The 16,564-nt window shown below is 44.3% G+C and overlaps 1 protein-coding gene across 1 annotated transcript in view; it reads left to right on the top strand.

Annotated features, from left to right (window-relative positions):
* Positions 1-11,260: 11,260 nt before the first annotated feature.
* PRKG2 (protein kinase cGMP-dependent 2) overlaps positions 11,261-16,564 on the top strand; it is a 94,749-nt gene continuing 89,445 nt past the window's right edge. The window contains exon 1 of the mRNA XM_029235505.1: positions 11,261-11,383. The gene's annotated coding sequence lies outside the window, so the exon portion shown is untranslated. The remainder of the gene's footprint in view (positions 11,384-16,564) is intronic.

The following is a 16,564-nucleotide window of genomic DNA, read 5'->3' on the forward strand; positions in this document are numbered from 1 at the left end:
TGTTGGGCATTTGGCAACTGAACGTCAAAACAGCCAACACATCTCTAGTTACTGTACCCAAGGTTGTCCTGTGAGATGGAATTATTTCCCAGCATTCCAGAACAATGTTGTCTTCTGGCTGGAAGTTATACTTGAGTGGGGATTTAACGTCCTTCTTTTATTAATGGACTTCTACTGAATGATTACCTCGAAGAAGAACTCATCTGGGCTGCATAGGAGTTTACAGTTTAATCCTAAAACAGGTACATAAACATAGGATTATAAAACTGTTTGATAAAAGCTGTGGCACAGGCAAAGCCTCAGTCAGATCCTAGCATTAGGGAAACAGGCTTAGGGGCAGACCCAGGGCTGTGTGAATGTCCACAGCACAAGCACACACAAAGGTAAGTGTATTTGCTTCTCCTGCTATCTCTCCCCTCACATTCAGCTCCAGTATTGCATACAGGAAAGTGTCGTGGTCTCTCAGCTTCTAATCCTTAAAATCACCTTCTTCTTCCACAAAACTTTTCCATCAGGTTACAAGCGTGTCCCAGCCCTTGAACCTCCAAACCAGTTGAGACGCTATGGAGCTCTTAGCATTACTGGAGTGGCCAGCAGAAGGAGGCAAGGCTGCCCTCGGGGGTCTTTCCACTCTAAGTGTGATTCGTGGACCAGCAGCAGTGGTGTCACCTGGGAGCTTATGAAAAATGCAATGCAGCATCTCAGCCTCCTCCCAGATCTACCGAGTCAGAACCTGCATTTGAACAAGCTCCTCGGGTGATCAGATGCACTGGTCTAGGGATGCCTAGGAGGCCAGTGTATTCCTTCAATATGGACACCTCCCAAGGCAAGCTACATAATTCAGCCTGACGTGCTGGAAAGCCACATTTGAGACTTTATAGTAAGCGCAGTGGGAAGGCCTTGGAGGTAGAAATGTTTGGGGATTTTTATAGGCCCTATGCACTCTGACTTTTGGAGGCTCCACTTCCACAGCATATTAAGCAAATATATTGGCATCACGAAAATGCAGACATATTTTTTTTTTAAAAATAAAAAAATTTAATAATTTTTAAAGTTGTGTTTTTATATGGCTAAATTATTCCTTTTGTTTTCTGCTTTAAAATTGATAATATATATGCATATACTCACACGTACACTTGAATTGCTAGTTAGCATAATGTCATCCTTTGTAGATATTTAACTCAACACTTTGTATTTTTCTCTTTTGTAGCACGGGGGGCAATGATTTCTTTCCAGGTCCCATATAATTCCACAGGTCCTTGCTAACATATGGCTCTAAGCACTGTGGCTATATGCCTATTAGATTAATGGGCTTTGAGCAGAGAAGTGGCAAAGTCTGCTTTATGGTCTAAAAAGATCACTTGGACAACAGAGAGGGAATGGGCTAGGGCTTGGTGTGGGAACAGGAGTAGCCGCTGAGGAACGATGAGGTGACTCTCTCGGCAGCTCAGGCAAGAGAAGATGTTGATGGTGGTGACAGAGGGAATCTCCTGAATATTAGAGAGATGCGTGTGGCAGAATTTTCAGGACCTTGGGACACATTTCTTATGGGGAGTGAGGGAAAGGAGGAGACAGGGATGACTCTCTAAATTCCAAACTAAGAAATCTAACTGGAAAACAGCTTATTCGTATAAGAGACACTGAAGGAGTCATTAGTTCTTGGGGACAAGTTGTTCCTTTACTTTTGGACATGTTGATATCGAGTGACTTGTATCTTGGTCCCTGAGTGGAAATATCACAAAGGTAGCTGAACAATCTGCTCTGGATCATGGAAGAGAAGTGCCACGTGGAAATGTTGATTCGGGAGTCACCAGCACGCAAATAGGGAGGGAAACGAGGTGTTCTCTATGCTTCTCTGTCTTTACTGCAGAACTGAAAGGGGGCGCTACTTTTAAGAGGTCGGTCACTGACAAAGAGGAAAGACAACCTTGCTTAGGGGAGCAAGGACTTTCAACATTTACGGTTAGAGACAGAGTCATTGGCAAAGGGAGACTGGGAAGGCAAGTCTACTGTTGTGAAGAAGGAAAGAAACTTGGGAGAATACATGGTCACTGAGGCCACTCCTGTGAGAAGTACCTGCATTCAATGCTGCTGAGAGGTCAACTAAGACACACGTATTTCTAAGGAAACTAGAAATTGGTGACCTCTGGGAAAGTATCTTCGGTAGGGTGGTGGGAAGCCAGATTACTGAGTGCAGTAGGCAAAAGGACACCTCCCCCAAAGTACACGCCCTAATCTCTAGAACCTGTGAAGATATTACACTTGCAAAAAAGGACTCTGCAGATGTGATTAAGGTAGGGACCTTGAGATGACGAGATTATCCTGGATTATCTGGGTGGGCCGAATGTAATGACAAGGGTCCTTATAAGTGAAAGAGGGAGCCAGGAAGGTCAGAGTCAGAGAGAGCTTTGAAGATGCTAACATGCCAGCCTTGATGATGGAGGGGACCACGAGCCAAGGAACATAAACTTCCAGAAGCCACAAGAGGCCACAGGCAACAGATTCTCTTCCACGGCCTCCAGAAGGAACACGGCCCTGACGACACCTTGATTTTAGCCCAGTGAGACCCATTTCAGAGTTCTGACCTCAAGAACTGTAAGGAAATAAGTGTGTGTTGTTGCTTGGTTTAAGCCACTAAGTTTGTGGTAATTTGTTACAGCAGCATTAAGAAACTGATACACTGAAGGTCAAAGGAAAAACAGAGGAAATGAAGACAGTGAGTGTGGATGCTGGGAAACTTGAGGAGGAGCTGTATAAGATATAACAACAGAAGGAGCCTTTGCTTAAGGTGGGAGAAACTTATAAGCCATAAGCTGAGAGAGACTTAAATTCCTAATGTATATAAATTAGCATATATATATATACACTAATGGAAAGATATCAGTAAGAACAGGAAGATGAAAGATTCAGAAGTAGAATCACGAGGTTGAGGAACAAGGAGGGGCAGGGAGGGATAAAGAGCACAGGTGGGAGCACAGACGGGATGAAGGATACATCATCCCAAGAGGAAGTGAGGGAGGAAAGGACACATCCTGGTGCAGATGGGTTTCTAAATCTGATGTGGGAATACTGAGGTAGCGCCTAACTAATGAGTTATACTTATTCTCTCTGTGCCTCAGTTTCCTTATTTCAAATAATAATAATAAGTAATAATGATAATAATAGTATCTCATAGGGTCTTCATGAGGATTAACTGCCTTAGCACATGTCAAGTGCAGTGCTCATATGCATTGTATGGGTTCCACACCTGTTACTTATTATTATTATATTCGTTTTTCTAGGGCTGATGTAACAAAGCACCACAAACCGGGTAGCTTAACAACCACCCAGGAGCTTTACTGTCTCCCAGTTCTGGAGGCTGGAAATTTGAAACCAAGGTGTTGGCAGGGTTCGTTCCTCCTGAGGACTGTGAGGGAAGGGTCTGTTCCAGGCTTCTGTCTTTGGTTTGTAGATGGCCATCTCCCTGGGTCACTTTACATCATCTTCCCTGTATGTGTGTCTGTCTCTGTGTCCAAATTTCCCCTTTTTATAAAGACATCAGTCGTATTACATTAGGGCCCACACTGTAGACCTCATCTTAATTAACCACATCTACAATGACCCTATTTCCAAATAAGGTCATGTTCTGAGGTACTGGGAGTTAGGACTTCAACATACGAATTTGGAGCGGGGGGTGCGGGGCGCACGATTCATTTCATGACAATTATTATTACTCTTTTCTGTGCGAAGAGTCAGTGAGGCTACCTGCCATGAGTAAGAGTGGTGAGAAGAAGGTTTAAAGAAAGAGGAAAAAGTTGGCCATTTTTATTATAATAGAAAGAGCTGACCAAGTAAATTTAGCAGGATTGCTAGGGAGTCTTTAGCAACCAGAAGTGGTTGGTATCAAGAATTTACAGTGGCCAAAAACCCTAACTTTTTATTAGTGCCTCCAGGGCCCTGTGCAATCTGACTCCAAGCTTTGCCCCACTGACTTATCCTGCATCACACTCCTCCAAGCTCACATGTTCCAGCCACCATGGCCTTCTTCCTGCCCCTGCACCTCACCAAGCTCCTTCTGGCCTCCTGGCCTTTGCTCTTCCCTCTGCTCTGCATGCACTTCCCCTGGAGCATCCTATGGTAGGTTTTATCTCATCACTTAGGCTTCACTCAAATGCTCCCTCTTCAGGGAGGTCTCCTCTGACCACCTCTTGGAAGTCGTCTTCCAAATCCAACCTATGTTCTGTTTTATGGTCTTTATAACACTTGTCAATATTGGAAAATATGTCTCTTAATTCTTTTTTTCTATTCTATCTCTCCTTCTCCAGAGTTTTTTTCTTTTTGCCTTATTCTTTCCTTTGTTCAAATATTCTACTCCCATTCCCCTTCTCCCACAGAAGCAAACATTCCAATGTGCTAATTTTATATCTTTTTATTTGTATGTGTTTTTGCAAATTATTTTGTGCATATCTTTGATCTATGCAAAGAGTATCGTGTTATATATATATACATATCTCAATTTCTTTCATTTTTCTATTAGATACTATATATTTAAGGTATATCATTTTTCCTTGTGAATATCAAATCTGTTGTTTTAAGTACTGTATAATATTCTACGGCATATCTCCATGAACAATTTACATATCCATTCTCTTGGAGATGGATACCTAAGTACCTTCCCTAACCACAATAACACAAAAGAAGCTTCAATAAATGTCCTTGTACGTGTCCCCATAGGGACCTGTGTGAGAATTTTTCTGGGCTATATAGTATACTCAGAAGCAGAATTGCAAGTCAGCTGTACTTAAGCTTAATTTGAGTAAAGATGGCTCTCCAGAATGGCTTGACCAGTCTAATATACTACCATTGACCCAGAACTTCAGTTCCATGAGGACAGGGCTTATACTTACCTTGTTCCACTAGCACTCACTGTCCAAGTATAAGAAAACGAAGATTAAAAAAGAAAAAAAAAAGAAAAAGAAGGTGAGAAGTGGGATTCCTCCAGGATGGGGGCTTCATCTGGCTGTTGCAGAATACATCGTTGGGGAGAAATACCAAGAGTGTGACATAATGGACTGCACACTAAACTGAGTAAGAAGCAGCGTAAAGACAGGGAGGAAGAAAACAGAGGGTCAAAGAACTAGAGGTCACTTTAAGGTCAAACACACATGAAGAGAAAATAACTGAGCAAATAAGCTTGAAGGAAGGAAAGTTGTGGTCACAGAGTATAAGGGCTTATCTTAGCCTGGGTTCTCTAGGAAACAGAGCCTGAGGCAAAGCTCACATGCTAATTCTTAATGGGGGGGTGTTATCCTAAGGAAACAGGAGTGAGGGAGAAAGAGAAAATGATGGAGAGGAGAGAAAGCAGATTCAAGGTGAGGCATTACCAATCTGTCACAGCTTCTCTAGAAAATAAAGCTGGTTGCTGAGTCATGCCTGATTAGCCAGAAGTACAGAACCATTGCATCTCTGAACAGCTCCTGGATGGGCAGGAAGGGTGAGCAATTACCTGCTGGCTTCTTCCTTGCTGTTGTCTCTCAATGGTCAGAGTCAGCTCCACAGCACATTAATTCCACTATATCTCTAGGGTGAGTTTTGGGCCCCTCCAGGCAGCAGCTAGGGAAGCCAGAACGTCTGTGGGTCCAGCCAGGTCAGACCTGGGAGCTGGAACCACTGAGGCTCCCTCTCCGGTGGGTGTTATGGAGGCCATGCTGGTCTGGTCCTGACTCCAGAGGAGGCTGAGGTCGGTGACAGGATTCACCGGGGCTTTACAACCCCGGGAAAGGCATGAGCCCCTGCTGAGACGACTGTGTCTAAGAAGAAAAGCAAAGGGCTAAAGCCTTGGGGGCAGGCAGGGCCAAGATGTTCTGGGGTGCACAAGCCTCCATGATTTTCGAGAAGATTCCAGGTCTAACTGTGGCAGTGAATGCCTGAAGCTGAGTGGACACGAAGATTATTGGATACGAGGTCTAAGGAGTTGAGAGGCCAAAGTGCTGGATGGATGGTCCACATGGATTTTGAAATAGTACAGGATATGGGATGCCAAACACTGTGAGCCTAGTGCATAGTTAGTGCACATTGGCTACACCCATAACTAGAAAAAAAAAATCACTATTTAGGAACGTCAGTGCACTAGGGACTAAAACTCAGTATGTGCAGGTAGAAACAGAACATAAAATGTATTTGTATATTGGTCTTTTGTAGTAAAATTTACTATTAACTGCTTGCTAATTGGGCAGATTATTAATTTCTAAATTGTGTCATTATTCCAAACAATTGTCTTTATTCCAGAAGGAAAATCAAGAACACATTTCAAATTCTTTCTACAGAATTTCAGAAACTTAAATACAATTCTTCTAGGTAGTAAGTCATAACTCTCTCTATCCCTAGGATTTGGACCTTCAGTGGGTGCTGTGAGAGACACAGGGGAGATGAATCAGATGTGAACCATGCCCTCCAGGTATTTACGGTCAAGTAGAGGAGATAAGCAATGTAGATAGATAACAATAATACAAAGTAGAATGTGATAAATACCACCAGAAGGGCTGAGATAAAGTGCAGCTCTGAAAAAAGGAAGTAACACTGAGAAGTGATAATTGAAGCTATGAGGAGAGGGGGGTGGTGGGTGGGGGGAGAGAGAGAGAGAGAGAGAGAGAGAGGGAGGAAAGGAAGGGAGGGAGGAAAGGAGGAAGGAAGGGGCTAAGGACAGAATCCTGGGAAAATTTAGAACGAGTAGGAGTGGGGTAGAGGAGGAAGGTCTTTCAAGGAGAACGTGGGCAAGAGACTGGTCAATTTAAAATGGGAGGCACTTGTAGGCTCCGGCTGCTGCCTGGAAGGGCCAGGAGACTACCCTAATGCGCTGTGAGTTAATGCGCACAGGGCTCACCCTTCTCCCCATCAGGGATCAGCAGGGAGGGATTTGGCAAATGAGAAGCCATTGTCCCCTTGGAGACACAAAAGTGGGATGGAGAACTCAGCACTAGGCCCAGAAGATTGTGTGATGTGTGTAATGGGCTCCCATAGGTTTCTTTCTCAAGTCTCTAGTATCCTGGCAAATAGTTTTTGTGCTTTTTGTTTGTTTTTTAAGAAAACAGAGACAGTAGATTAAAGAGTGGAATTGGGGGGGGGGTTGTTTTTCGCATTATGAAAAGACTTCAGCTATGTATGTTCTGAAGATATAAGAGTTAAAACAACAACGTCCCTGATCTGATGTCCAGTAAAAGATGGAGACAAGCTGACGAGCCTTTGAGACTTGGGGCAGCACGCTCCTGTGGGGTCACAGAACCACCACTCTGCAGAATCAGGGAGACTTCATGGAAGGAATAAATGGTTCTGAAGTGAAGAAAGGGATGGTGGGCTGCAGGGAGGTTAGACAGCAGGAACACGGTGGTGGAATCAATTGGTCCTGTTTCATAAGCATATTGAGGATGCCGGCCCCTGGACAGCAGGAATGCCAACAGCAAATGGTAGTATTTCTCCTGGGTTAAGGTTTGGCAAAGCTGAAGTGAAAGAAGGGCACAGTGACCTAAGGTTCTGGCTTTAGAAATTGAAATGGCTTCTCACGAGGTCAGTCTGGTGAGATAAATAAGCATGCAGACAAATGAAAGAAGACAAGAGAGAAGGGAGCAGAACCAGAGAGACAGGGAGAAAAAACTGGGAACCAGGATGGTGGATGTGCCCCTCTCGTGTCCTTAGAAGAGCTTCTTCTGGTGACACAACAGAGAGAGCTCAGCTTGCACCCCGGGGTGCTCTGAGCTGGGCTCAAACGTTGTGAGCACAAAGGCTGATCTAATGGGGCAGCCAAGTGCAAAGGCAACTACAGAGTCTTCTGTGAGGGCATTTATCCCCAAAGAATAGTATTCCATGTAGATGAACGTGAACCAGAACTCAGTTAGGCAGGGCCTTGGGAGTCTGAGCTCAGGGAAAGCAACCTGTTCCCAGCTTAGTCCCTCAGATGCATGTCCATGTGAGAAAGAAAGTACGAGAAACAGATTTCTCTAAAACACCAAGGCTGCTTAAGGGTTTCTTAACACAAAGATGGGCATTTTACTCTCCACATCTCCACAAGCCATCTCTGAGCTTTGACACCATGAGAGCGCTAGCGCTCTGGTGACAGTGCTTGGTGGGGACCATGACACCCAGTGGAGCAGAGGTACACCCAGTACTAGAGGATTTATTCATGAACACGGGTCCTGCACTACCAGTGGGCCCAGAGAAACCTTGCAGAGGGGGCCTGGAGGCGGCGCTCTGTTCCTCAGTCAGTGGCCGGGAAAGGCCAGTGAATTCTGGCTTCTCACCATCTCCGTAGAGGCAGAAGCCAAGATTTTAGGCTCTGGAATTAGATTGATTGGCTCTGTGACTTATAAGCTCTGTAAACTGGATCACGTTATTTAACCCTTTGAGCTTGCTTCCTCAGGTACACTTACCTTTATGGGTCGACGTAGTAAATGAGGAATTTCATGTACACCTTTAACAGGTGGCGCGGTCAGACCACACACGCGACTCCCTCTGCCTGAAGGTGCGTCCTCCTTACTTCTTGCTGTTACTCATCTTAAGTTTAAATGTCATTTATTTCAGAGGCGTCATCCCTGAGCTCCTGTAGCAGACTCTGGATTGGCTACCCAGCATCCACTGCCGCCTTCTCCTTTTTTGTTTAAGTATAGACTCCTCAAAGAATGCAATCCTGAAAAATTCAAGGGCAAATCCTGAAGAGCCTTGACCAATTACGGTAATCCTCAACTCCCCGCCTCCGCGGCCCTCCTTCCCAGCATTTAGACATGCGTGGGTATGTGACTTAGTTTGGACTGATGACGGGTGAGAAGTCTGCTAGAAGCTTCTGAGAAAGATTTCCCCACTCTGGAAAAAGGACATACTCTGCTACCATGGGGCATTGTCAGGATTGTCTGTCCTATAGGGAGCTGCTCTGCCTTCCTGGGACCGTGGGTGGGGCAGACCCAGTACTATGCTGGCATGCTGGAGATGGCAGGGGGAATAACGGAACTGGCCCTGGGCCTTCCCTGACAGCACTGAGCTGCTCAATTCACTAGATAGAGCCTCTTGACCTTGGGACTTCTTGCCATATGCAACAATAAATTTCCTTATCATTGAAGACATTTTAAATTGGGTTACTTATTAATTGTAGCCTCCCTCATCTAAATTATGACACCATCATTTTTGCTCTCATATCATATTTTCCTTCATAGCATTTATCACATATATAGTTACTTTTGTGTTTAGTTGATTGATGTCTGTTTCCCCCAACGGATTCTAAAGTGCCGAGATCACATGTTGACTTTGTTCACCATTAAATTCCCAGATTTTAGCACCGGGCCTAAGGCATAGAAGCTCCTCAAGCACATTTGTGGGAAGAATGAATAAAGAGCTCAAACATGGTCCCTTTTCTTCTCCTCTTTCTCACCCTCCTCCTTGTTCTCTATAACTCTGCCCTGTTGACAGAGCACAGGATCCCTAGGAAGGAACCTAAGTTCTCCCTCAAACTCTGACTCTGGGCAGCAGCCTGCACTACATCCGTGCCTTTCGAGTTTTACCTCAAGGAACAGTAAGAAAATACATATTACACGGTTGACCCAGTACACACACATTTACCTATTTAACCGAAGAGAAAGGTTTATAGAGCATATTTACTTGTACTATGTGTAAATGTCTCTGACATTTTTATCCTATTCTATTTCATTAAAAAAATGCAAGTTCTGGCCCAATACATCAATTTTTGGACCCATTAATTAGTTACCCACAGCACCACCCCCATGTACTAAATTAAATGTAAGGACTTTGAAAATCTCTGATTTTCTCTTTTTTTTGTTGCTTAACTGTCCATAAGGCCATTGACTTAAATGTACATTATTACAGTGACTTAACAATGACTTAATTATTTTCCCTTTTCCTGTGGAATTCTTCTCCATCCCCATCTCCTCTAGTTGGGCTATTTCGAAGGCCTGCGTAAAACGGAAAGACTCTCTCATGTGTTCATGAAAAAGTACTTTGTACTTTTGCCGATGTTTTTCCAGTTAGCACACACACACAAAAACCAGGACTACATTTTCCCTTCTTTGAAATTTAATGGCCCTATTCAACATATTTTACGTGGGCCTAACTTCTATGTAAGTTTATATATGTACTAGTGCAGACCGGCGTTACATGAGTCCCACTGCCACCCTGTGGTTTAAAACCCAAGGGAGCTGGGTTCTAACATTCTCTAGAGGCACAGTGAATAGACCCTCACTGTAGTTCCCATTCCTCCGCACAGAAACTGCCCTTGTCTTCCGAGGATTTACCAGTGAAATTCCTCTGGAGGCAGGAGAAAAGGGGACAAGCCACACGGAGATCTCACAACTCCAGGGCACAGCAAATAATGCGGTGGGGTATATATATATTTAGAAAACCATAATGCGAGCCTCAGGAAAAAACATATAATCAGAAGGCGACGGGGAGAGGATTACCAGCTTGGGTGATCAAGAAAGCTCCCTGCCAGAGGACCTACAGATTCCGAAGGTCCCTTGAAACTCGGTTCAAACCACTGCCCCCAGCATCATGTGAACTGGCAAACTCGATGCAAGTTATGGCTCCAGAGTCCGGGAAGAGCGCGTCGCCAAGCTACTCCAGGGTCACATGTCTTCTAGAAGGGGACCGGTGTGACAGAGGAGAGCACGTCCGGGGTACGTGCGCCTGTTTGCGCTCTGGGAGTGAAGGCGAGGTGGGAGAGAGCCTGCAGTGAAAACGGACCTGGGGGCGGGGGCGGGGGGAGAGAAGGAGGGGAAGGAAAAGACGAACACCTCCCTGAACTTTCCTCTAGCCTCGTCCCACACACTTGAAATAGAAACAATAACATGAAAAAAAAAATGCTTACAACCACGACGCTATCTCCCTACTTAAGTTGTCTCACTCTGGGCGATGCTGTTGCCGCTAGCGTGTCTCGGGAGTAAAGGCTGGGGCCGGTGTGGGTGCGCGGGCGGGTGACCCCACCTTTAGGGAAGCCGGCTCCCAGTTCTTCCACGCCATCGCCCCGACTGACCCCCGCCCCCTCCCTTTCGTCCTCGCCTCTCCTCCCTCCTTCCCCCCTCCCTCCCTGCCTCTCTCCCTCTCTCCCAGCGCGTCTCCTCTGCACCGGCCCCCGCGGAGAAGCCAGGCGGCAGCACCGGAGTCGCCGCAGCCTCTGCGCGCAACGCCCTCGCCCGTGCCCCCCGGTCCCACGTAGCCCGAGCGGCGGCGCCGGCAGCCCCGGGCCCGCGCTACGCGCCCCGCGCCCGGCCTGGCTAAACTGACCTGCGCCCGGCTGGGGCGCCGTGGGAGGCTGGGGAGGGAGGGAGGCGAGAAAGCGGACACGGACACGCAGGGGCGGCGGTGCCGAGGGGACGAGCTGCGCACCTGGAAAGTTACCGGCTGTCTGGTGAGGCTCGCGGGCTGGGGGCTCGGGCACCGAGGGGCGCCGGGGGTCCGCAGCCGGGGTCCGCGCGGGTGTCGGCTGGGCGTGCAGTGCGTGCGGTGCGCCTCCGTTCCACACCCAGCCGCTCTCGTGCCTGTGCTGCTGGCGTGTGGACGTGTGCACGCGGTGCGTTCGCTCGGGGTGGCAGCCAGCAGGGAGCTCCGGGAGGCAGGGGGAGGCTACTGGATTTCCAGAAGCTCGGCTCGGGGCGGGAGGGGCGAGCTCAGCCCGGGTGGGGAGACGTCAGGTTCTCGTTCCTTTAGCCCCGGCGGCCGGGGAGACTGCTGCTCCGGGCTAGGGACTTGGCAGTGCTCTCAGGGCGTGCGCTCCCGGCTTCGCTTCGCCGAGCTACGGGGAGCTGCTAGGAGACGAGGACTTGGGCGAGGACTTGTAAACTTGTGTGGGTGTCCTGTGTCACTCTCGGCACCGTGAGGCGCTTTCACATTTCTCGCTCTGTTTTTCTTGGTGAAGAAGCAAGAGTAAACAAACAAACAAAAACCAATCCGTCACTTAGGGGATGAGAGAAAAAGCAAGGGGTTCAAGTTTGAGAAGAACTAGGGTACGGATGCATAGCAGTTGAGACCCTGCAAAGGTACAACGCAGGCAGAATGAACAGGTAGAAAGGATGAAGCTCTGGTCTTCATCTCGTCGCTGCAGTTCCCAGGGGCTTCTCTATAAAGGAAGAGAGCAACAGACACCTGCCTGCGCTCCCCACCCCGAACAGTGCCTTAGAAATTGTTGTCTCTTTTCTTTGCAAGTTTCCATTTAACTCTTGGAGAAGACGATTACCTACATAACACACAGTAGGTGTTGCCAGTACTACTGTTCAGTTTTACACAGGAGGATAGGCGCTAATATGGTGGAGAATTATCTTTGGAGAATTAGAGGCCATCGTCTCCATTGGAACATTGTGTAACTAAGAATAAATGACATAAAAAGATGGTACATAGAGATCTTTCTCTTTTACCTGAAATGTTCCATTTCAGTCCTCTGAAATCCTTACAAGTGAGGGCTAATTCACCTCACAGTGAAGGCGTATGTTGCCTGGATGCTGCCCAAGTCTTTTGAGCCCATATTGTCTTGCTTCCTCTAGGCTATTTTCCTATCAATTATCCCCTCTTCTCCTATGTTTTCATTTTCTCTATATTCACTGATTCATTATTTGGGGCTTACAAATACTCTCAAGTTTTCACTATTCTAAAAATCCACTGCATGAACCATGGTACCATGTTGAAGTCTCCGCTCTCAGTGTCAGCTCTTCTCACCGTCCTTTGTAATCCGGTTTCTATCCCAACTCTTCTGTGAAAGGCTAAATTCAGTATATTTCCCTCATGTGCTTTGATATGTCTCTGGGATGTGAACTGCAGCTTGCTCACCTCTTGAAAATCTTATCTTTATGGTTTCCAATGTACTTCTAGATCTCTTATTGTACAACTGTTCCTTCACTGCTTTTATTTGCATCTCCTCCCCCTCTTCTCCTATAAATAATATCCACAGGTACCATCTAAATGTACATACGTAACCATAGAGGCATTCCTTTCTTTTTTTCCCTCAGTGATCTCATCTACTAGTGGGACTTCAGTTCTTACCTATGAAGTGTTCACTTGCCTTGACCTTTCTTCTTTGCTGCCATGTGTTAGACATTTCCACCTTGATGACTCATAGGCACCTCAAACTCAACAAATATAAATCCAGATTCATGACTTTTTCCATAAAGCTTGCTTATTCTCTTGACTGTGGTCAGTGTCACAGTGCCTAACCCAACGATGGTGCTCTATTCATTTTTAATGAATGAATGAGTTCATAGTACTGCCTTCCTTCCTCCCCGCCTGCCAAGATCAAAACATTGGAATCTTTTTTGACTCCCCTTTTGTGTGCACCCACTTAATTACCACATTTAGAGATTCTGCCTCTGCAGTATTACTCCCACCATCTTGTCTTATACAGTTAATCCCTCCACATCCTTTCTCTAACACGATAGCTTCTTCTATAGAAACGATAGTTTTTCTCTCAAACTTCATATAGACCTAAACACTTTTCTTCTCTTCATTACCAATCTAATGGGCACTTTTATCTACTTCTTCAGCTTCAACCTTTACTTATGATTGCTAGGTATTTTCAGCTCCCCCTTTTTGATTTTCTAGTCCCTTGTTTCTTACTGCCTACTGAACTTCTTGACCTTAAACTTTCCACAGTTTCCTCAAACTGTCCAAAATTAAACTCACTGTCATATCCCTCAAACCTGCTCCTCAGTTTGGTTAATGACATCTTCTCTTACCCAGTTGCCACAGTAGAAACTTCCAGATCTTTATCTTTCTTCTTAACATCACTCAAATTCCATCAGCTACCATCTCTGGACCTACACCTATATAATTACATTTCTGTGTGTTTGCCTCCTTATCTGCTACTATGGCACCCCAAAATAGCTGAATGGAATGCCACTACATTTGGCAGTGAACATATGGGATATGTGGCATTTATAAGACTCACTGTAAACATTCTGCGGGGTGTGTGTGTTAGGGCGCTGTTACAAGGAGATAGCCTCGGGAGTAGCTGAAACTTTGGTACAATAAAAGCTCATATGACTGCCTGACAAGAGAGAATTACTCCACAAATTAAAATGCCATAGACAGAGAAAACAAGCAGTAGATTCAAAACTGAGCCCGAGGTCAACAGTCACAAGGTCAGATGGACAGACGCTTTCAATTGTAGAATCAATATGAAATTGAGCTGTTTCTCACAAGGACAACTCTTTGTGGTTGCTTCAGGGAGGAGCAGCAGGGGTTTATATACTCAATGATGGTTAATTATTTTCTAAAAGACATTTGGTGAGACAAAGTTAAGAGTAACACCAGATGCATCGGTTTCATATGTACTTAGAAAACTATCTTGAGAAGGCTGTGTCATTCATTTGACTTCAAGCTAACCTGCCCATATCATGAAAAAGAATCTATTCTACTTTTCATGATTTATTGAAGGGAAGGAAATTGCAGAGTTGCCTGTAGCCATAGCTTTTGCCAGATGCCTTATGATATTGTTTTTTTCTTTTGGCTACCATGGAAATGGTTCATTTTTTCTTGAGTTCAAGATATTAGAATAGGGTTGGGACGCTTTCTGATGTTAACCCTGTTCTCATCCTCTCTTACTCTTACTGGGATTGGTGCAGTAGCCTCTTATTTTGTCTTTCTTCCTCTAAGCTCTTTTCACTCCATTCCATATTTATTGCCAAAAAAAGTTGTTTTTTTTTCCAAAGGACAGATCTGACCATATAACTTGAAAACAACTTGACCTACACTAAAATCCAGATACCGTAAATGGCAAATGAAATTTTTCAGTATCTCATTCTATTATCTTACTTTTTTAGCTTCACTTCTCATCACTCTCCTTCACCCATCATACATTTCAGCCTGTTCCTTAAATATGGCATCAGCTTTCTTGTGTTCGCTCCTAGTACATGTTTTGTTTTGTTTTTAATTAATAGAATTTCTTTTTTCGAGCAGTTTTAGGTTTACAGAAAAATAAGGTGAAAACTATGGAGAGGTTCCATAGTCTCCCCTTCCCTTCCCTATTCTTAACATCTTGCATCAATGTGATACATTGATGGGCCAATATGGAAAAATTATTAACTGAAGTCCATAGCTTACATTAGAGATCACTTTTTTTGTTGTTCAGTTCTATGGGCTTGGACAAATATATAATGACATGTATCCACCATAACAGTATCATACAACATAGCTTCACTGCCCCCAAATTCCCCTGTACTCCACCTATTCATTCCTTTCTCCCTCTCCCCAATCTCCTGGAAACCACTAACCTTTTTACTGTCTCCAAGTTTTGTTTTTTCCAGAATGTCATATAGTTGGAATCACAAAGGATGTAGGTTTTACAGATTGGCTTCTTTCACTTTGCAATATACGTTTAAAGTCCCTCCATGTCTTTTCAGGGCTTGATAGTTATTGCTTCTCATCACCAAATAATATTCCATTGCCTGGATGTGTCACAGTTTGTTTATCCAGCCGTCCACTGAAGGATGTCTTAGTTGCTTCCAAGTTTTGGCAATTATGAGTAAAACTGCTGTAAACCTCTGTGTGGGCCTGTGTTTTCATATCAGTTGGATAAATACCAAGGAGCATGGTATCTCATTGTTTTAATTTGAGATTCTCTAATGACATAGGATATTAAGCATCATTTCATATCCTTGTATGTCATGTGTGTATCTTTTCGGTGAGGTGCTTGTTTAGATCTTTTGCCCATTTTGCAGCTGGATTGTTCTTTTTCTTGTTGTTGAATATTAAAGAGTTCCTTGTATATTTTGGATAGTAGTCCTTTATTAGATATGTGTTTTGCAAATTCTTTCTTCCAGTCTGTGTCTTCTTGTTTCATTTTCTTAACAGTGCCTTTTACAGAGCAGAAGTTTTTAGTTTTACTGAAGTCCGACTTATCGATTTTTCCCTTCATGGATTGTGCTTTCAGTGTTTTATCTCAAAAGTCATCACCAAACTCAAGATCACTTCCATTTTTTCCTGTATTGTCTACTAGCAGTTTTATAGTTTGTGTTTTACATTTAGGACCTTGATTCATTTTGAACTAATTTTTGTGAAAGATGTAAAGTCTGTTTCTAGATTCTTTTTTTTGCATATGGATTCCCAGTTGTTCCAATACAATTTGTTCAAAAGGCTATCTTTTCCCCATTGAATTGTATTTGCTCCTTTGTAAAAGAACAGTTGACTAAATTTTTGTGGGTCTCTTTTTGGTCTCTCTATTCTGTACCATTGATCTATTTGTCTATTCTTTCACCAGTACCACGTTTTCTTGATTGTTGAAGCTTTATGGTAAGTCTTGAAGTCTGGTAGTATCAGCACTCTAACTTTGTTTTCCTATAATGTCCTGTTACTTTAGTACATATTTTTTGATCAATAAGTTTTTCCACTAAAATGAGTTGTTTTATTGGCTAAATAATGTTAACAGTAATAACAATAATATTTAATATATATTGAACACATACTATACGTCAAGCCCTGTGCTAAATGCTTATCATGGTTTATCTCATTTAACCCTTTAACAATTCTAAATTATATGCAACATTATTTTATCTATCTGTCAATCTATCTATGTGTCTATCCACCTCTTCTGTTATTCACATTC

Source organism: Monodon monoceros, unplaced genomic scaffold (genome assembly GCF_005190385.1).
Source record: "Monodon monoceros isolate NGI ecotype Baffin Bay Population unplaced genomic scaffold, NGI_Narwhal_1 Super_Scaffold_20, whole genome shotgun sequence".
In the NCBI taxonomy this organism is placed as follows: Eukaryota; Metazoa; Chordata; class Mammalia; order Artiodactyla; family Monodontidae; genus Monodon; species Monodon monoceros.